General features: G+C 38.5%; 1 pseudogene across 1 annotated transcript; it reads right to left on the bottom strand.

Moving 5' to 3' along the window:
• Positions 1 to 73: 73 nt before the first annotated feature.
• LOC143573023 (protein WHAT'S THIS FACTOR 9, mitochondrial-like) lies at positions 74 to 4,957 on the bottom strand (annotated as a pseudogene). Its single transcript, XR_013142354.1, has 3 exons — positions 4,321 to 4,957; positions 1,348 to 1,638; positions 74 to 427 (listed from the first exon to the last, which is right to left on the bottom strand). The product of XR_013142354.1 is annotated as a protein WHAT'S THIS FACTOR 9, mitochondrial-like (transcript).
• Positions 4,958 to 6,252: the final 1,295 nt, after the last annotated feature.

Genomic DNA, 6,252 nt, shown 5'->3' with positions numbered 1-6,252 from the left:
ATACAACTATTGTTATCGAAAGCCGCTCTAGAATAAGTTACCTCTCTATGTATGCGATCGCAATCTTCTAACGCTAATCTTGATCAGAAACGCCATCAAACTCCGAATCTCCATCTTCATGGTCAACTCGGTCAACCCATTCGCCACTCGATACTACCTCTTCGTCCTCTGCGGCGTCATCTTGTCCGTCGATCCCAATCGAGTCTCTTCAACCAGTTTGTCTAACTCAGGCAACATTTCCAACCCTTTCTTCTGGTAAACCAATCCGGTCCTCATGACATGATGAAACTTGCCTCTATACTTTGCAATTTCGCAAGGGTTCACTAATTTCCCCTTGTTATAACCTTCTTTTAGCGCCACGGATGTTGTCTTGCATTTCAATGAAAGGTAAAAGATCCCGGGATACCGCGTAAATATTCGTGTAAACCTGTGTAAAGAGACGGGGAATTAATATTTGAACGATGCGTTTACAATGAAGGGGAACCTGTAATTTATAAGAAACCATAAACACTAAACAAGCCTATAACGACCCCGTGGGCTAAAGACAACTAAACACCGATAAATAATAATGACTAATAATAATTTAGATACTTAACAGCCTGAATGCAGACTTACAAACCGAACGCAGACGAACAAAGCATGTTCGAGTTTGTTTGTTTTAACTTAACTGAACAAACAATCGAACGCGAATTTAAACGAACGAGATTTACCTGTTCGTTAATAAAACAAACGTGGTCGTCTATGTCTGTTTGTTAACAGCATAAACAGACGGTCGATGATCGTAAATGGCGTAATTGAGCATTAATGGACGAACATAACTGAGCTAAAACAGTAAATATGAACAACAATGTGTTGGCAATGGTGAAGGTTGCTTAGGGCCCCGAGTGGCTATGCCCCCCCCCCCTCCTGTTTTTTTACGCAATAGTGTAAATTTACCCGTTTTCGTCCGAAATTTTTTATACGTAGTGTAAATTTAGCCTTTTTCGGCCGAAACTTTTTATACGTAGTTTAAAATTTAGCCAATTTCGGCCGAAATTTTTTATATGTAGTGTAAATCTAGTCATTTTCGGCAATTTTTTATACGTAGTGTAAATTTGGCCGTTTTCGGCCGAAAATTTGAGCACGGCCCCCTTCGTTTGTGAAATTTTGTATACATTTTGAGTCCCCCCCCCGGGGTGTCTTAGTCCAAGCTTCGCCACTGTGTGTTGGGATTAAAAGTCATTAAAACTAGACTATATTGTAATGGACCTAAAAAAAAATTAAACTAAAACGTTAATGAACAACTTAAACAAACGTAAATAATGAACTTAACGGTCCACTAAACGTTAGCTTTGCTTACAAGCCTACCTGAATGGCATATTGTATCATCAGTCAAGTTCCTTAAATAATTCCTTTTGGTCTTCTTGTAAACAGTTAAACTCAATAACTCATGAAGAACACCAACGATCCTCTTCTCCATTAACTCACTGTTTGGATCAATTTTACTTGAATCTTCATACGCAGATATGTACGGCAGTTTTTGAAACTCGTCCATCCATGATTTCACCTTCTTTTGTAACCCGTAACCTCTTGGAAAACTTAACGGAAAAGTCAACGCACTTTGACCTCTTGTAAACCTCCTATAATAATCATCACTGCCTGCGCAAAGAAGTAGTTTTGAATTATTGGTGTAAAGCAGGGCTGTCATTTATTTCTACCCGAAAAACCTGCACCTGACCAACCCGAACATTTAATGGGTTGGTTATTGGGTCACTTTTTCCAACATAAAACCCGAACAACCCGAACATTAAATGGGTCGGTTATTAGGTCACATTTTCCTAGCTAAAAAGCCGAACAACCCAACCCGAAAAATCCAAAACTCAAAAAAAAAAAAAAACCTGAAGATATGTTTCGGTTAAGAGCCTTCGGTATTTGGAACATTAAGTTTTGGGATTATAGTTTGTTTATGCCTGGGAATATGAGTAGCATGATGAATTTTGATAATATTTTGCGAAAAGATAAAAAAGAAAGCATTTTTTTCATTCTACTTAAAAACCCGAAACTGAACAACCGAGCCTGAGTTTGAGCCTTGTATTGGAAGCTCATTTACGCTTGCCCACCCGACTTTGAGCCTTGTATTGGAAGCTCATTTAGACTTGTCCAGCTTCGTGTTTTTTTTTTAATTTTACCTCTTTTGGAATTCTATGTATTCATTTCACCTTATACAGCGGAGCTCTAGCCGAGCTTAGGCTTGTTTAAGATTCACCTCAAAATATTTACAATAATATAAACATATATAAACTATTCAAATAATAAATTAGCCTAAACCGAGCTTTAGAAAAAGAGCCCCACACGAGCCGAACTCAAGCTCTTGTAAGTTCAAACGAGCTTGGCTCATTTACACCAGTAAGCGTGACATTTTCCGTTACCAGTACCATTGTTGTTCAATTCATTGCTCTTTTGAAGCTCCGAAACCGCAAACTCATCAACCCAATCACAAGCTTCAAACACATTAACCCATTCTCATCCTTCACAATCCTAAACTTATCAAGGTGTTTCTCAACAAGGGTCTTATCATAATCATACGGAAACCCCAAATCCCACCGCAACGAATGAACCGCCCGAACCGGCAATTGCCTCCCACTACTCATCAACAACAACCTACACAACCTCTCAACAATCTTATCTTCTTGGTGTTTAGTATACTCTGGTTTCAAGCTTGTGCAAGTTAATGGCAATGTTGGTGAGCCTACAACACGATAAAGAAGGGTGTTTGGGATGCGGGTATTCTTCGAAAAGAGTCGGGCAACGTCGGATGAATCATTTTTTTTTCATTTTATTTCTAAACCCGAAAACCGAACAACCTAAACCCCAATAACCTCAACCTGACCAACCCAAACTTTTGGTCAAACTTTAAATGGGTCGGTTATCAGGTCACCTTTCCGCGGCTAAAAACCCAAAAAAAAAAAAACCCAAACCCGAAAAACCCTCAACCTAGGAAAAAAAAACCTAAACCGAAAACCCGAAAAACACCCATGTAAAGTTGTTAAAAGGAAAACATAAAATTACCATTGTTGTTCATTTCATTGCTCTTTTGAAGCTCCGAAACCGCAAACTCCTCAACCCAATTCACAAGCTTCAAACACATTAATCCATTCTCATCCTTCACAATCCTAAACTTACCAGGGTATTTCTCAACAAGGGTCTTATCATAATCATACGGAAACCCCAAATCCCACCGCAACGAATGAACCGCCCGAACCGGCAATTGCCTCCCACTACTCATCAACAACAACCTACACAACCTCTCAACAATCTTATCTTCTTGGTGTTTAGTATACTCTGGTTTCAAGCTTGTGCAAGTTAATGGCAATGTTGGTGAGCCTACAACACGATAAAGAAGGGTGTTTGGGATGCGGGTATTCTTCGAAAAGAGTCGGGCAACGTCGGATGAATCATTTTTTTTTCATTTTATTTCTAAACCCGAAAACCGAACAACCTAAACCCCAATAACCTCAACCTGACCAACCCAAACTTTTGGTCAAACTTTAAATGGGTCGGTTATCAGGTCACCTTTCCCGCGGCTAAAAACCCAAAAAAAAAAAACCCCAAACCCGAAAAACCCTCAACCTAGGAAAAAAAAACCTAAACCGAAAACCCGAAAAACACCCATGTAAAGTTGTTAAAAGGAAAACATAAAATTACCATTGTTGTTCATTTCATTGCTCTTTTGAAGCTCCGAAACCGCAAACTCCTCAACCCAATTCACAAGCTTCAAACACATTAATCCATTCTCATCCTTCACAATCCTAAACTTACCAGGGTATTTCTCAACAAGGGTCTTATCATAATCATACGGAAACCCCAAATCCCACCGCAACGAATGAACCGCCCGAACCGGCAATTGCCTCCCACTACTCATCAACAACAACCTACACAACCTCTCAACAATCTTATCTTCTTGGTGTTTAGTATACTCTGGTTTCAAGCTTGTGCAAGTTAATGGCAATGTTGGTGAGCCTACAACACGATAAAGAAGGGTGTTTGGGATGCGGGTATTCTTCGAAAAGAGTCGGGCAACGTCGGATGAATCATTTTTTTTTCATTTTATTTCTAAACCCGAAAACCGAACAACCTAAACCCCAATAACCTCAACCTGACCAACCCAAACTTTTGGTCAAACTTTAAATGGGTCGGTTATCAGGTCACCTTTCCCGCGGCTAAAAACCCAAAAAAAAAAAAACCCAAACCCGAAAAACCCTCAACCTAGGAAAAAAAAACCTAAACCGAAAACCCGAAAAACACCCATGTAAAGTTGTTAAAAGGAAAACATAAAATTACCATTGTTGTTCATTTCATTGCTCTTTTGAAGCTCCGAAACCGCAAACTCCTCAACCCAATTCACAAGCTTCAAACACATTAATCCATTCTCATCCTTCACAATCCTAAACTTACCAGGGTATTTCTCAACAAGGGTCTTATCATAATCATACGGAAACCCCAAATCCCACCGCAACGAATGAACCGCCCGAACCGGCAATTGCCTCCCACTACTCATCATCAACAACCTACACAACTTCTCAACAATAATATTTTCTTGGTTTTGGTAAATTTGGGTTTCCAGCTTGTGCAAGTTAATGGCAATGTTAGTGAGCTTAAAGCAGGGTAAAGAAGGGTAATTGGGATGTGGGTATTCGTCGAAAAGAGTCGGGTAGCGTCGGATGAAGCGGAGGGTGGGTACGGTGAGACCGAGGAGTTTTTGGGTGTCGGAGAGGGTTTTGGCGGTGAGGAAATGGGATGGGCGGTGGATGATGGCGTCTTTGAAGAGACTGGCGGCTTTGAGGTCCGTGTGGATGGAGATTAGGTTGTCGAGTGACCGGTTTGGGACCCATTTTAGCCGGACTTTGGTGATGGTTCGGTGTTGCTGGTGGTGGTTGATGGTGGTTTGGAGGTTGGTGATGGTGGGTCTGAGTTTCATGGTGGGGTTTGAGTGTAACTTTTGGTTTTGGACTTCTTTTATTACAACAAAAATGGGTGTTCAAGTTTGGATATTCGGACCTTTCGGGGGTGGATTTTTATTATCTGAATCCGAATGGAAAAAAATAATGATTATAAAAATTGTATTATTATCTGAAATATCTAAAAATTATACGAAATTTATAAATAATATTTATTATTTAATAATTAAAAAAGGTATTTTGGATCTGAAAATTTACAAAATCACTGTCCGAATCCAAATCCAAAAATTCGAATATACTAATTTTCGGATAATTTGGATTTTCTGATATTTCAGATATCCTAATTTTCTGACATTTCAGATACGGATTCGTATTTTTTGAACACTCCTGGTATCAACCATCAAGGCACTAGACCCGCCAATAGCATACACCAATAAAATAAAACCAACCAACCAACCAACCAACCAACCAACCAACCCAACCATCCAAACACATTCAAAATTACAACAAAAAAAATATACTTATTCTCCCTCAACAAACTGATCTTTTTTAACCTATTCTTTATCTAAAAAAAAACCCAAACGCTTTTATATCTTCCTGCAAGCTATGACAAACCTGTCTTCTTTGGACTTCTTTTTGGGGATTAGGGTTCATATAGCCAAGAGATAAAATCGGTTTAGTTCACTCTAATAAGCATTTTAAATCATCATTTTCATTCGATTTGGTGTTTGGTAACAGATATGTAGATTATGAACCATGGCGTTTTAAACTTTCAATTGGGGGGTTGATTATTTGAAATTAATATGTAACAATCGAATAAAGCTTTGCTGTTGCTTATTATCACCATATGCGAAGTAAATTGAAGATTATCTTGTTCATTTGATCGTAGATTTTTGAAGGTTTCGTTTATGTTGACCAATATTTGTTGTGCATCTGGTTGTAACGAGGAATCAAGCGGAACTGAACTCAAAACTAAAACGCTAAAAAAATTCAAAACCAACCAAATTGGCCAGTTTGAAATTGCTTCTTGATTCTGTTTTTTAATGGTATAAAACTTTGAAACCTTTTCAATTTTTTTTTTATTTTTTCAGTTTTAAGGATAAAAGTTTTCAAAAGTTTAATACAAAATTATGTTTTTGAAAAAATTTATTATTATTAATTTACCTTTTTGTTGGTTATAAACCTCTAGAATCGCCAAAACCGAACTGTCATACCATTGAAACCCGCCAGCTCAACCATCCCGGCCAGTTCGTTTGCCATTTTCGTACATCGCAGTTCTGCTCAAATTTTCATCGAAACCAGCCGGTAAAAATCT

Source organism: Bidens hawaiensis, unplaced genomic scaffold, assembly GCF_021521415.1.
Source record: "Bidens hawaiensis isolate Kalapana, Puna unplaced genomic scaffold, B.hawaiensis_p1.1 tig00026186_1, whole genome shotgun sequence".
NCBI classification, from domain to species: Eukaryota; Viridiplantae; Streptophyta; class Magnoliopsida; order Asterales; family Asteraceae; genus Bidens; species Bidens hawaiensis.
Note: the sequence above shows the minus strand (reverse complement) of the source record. Positions and strands in the feature narration are given on the sequence as shown.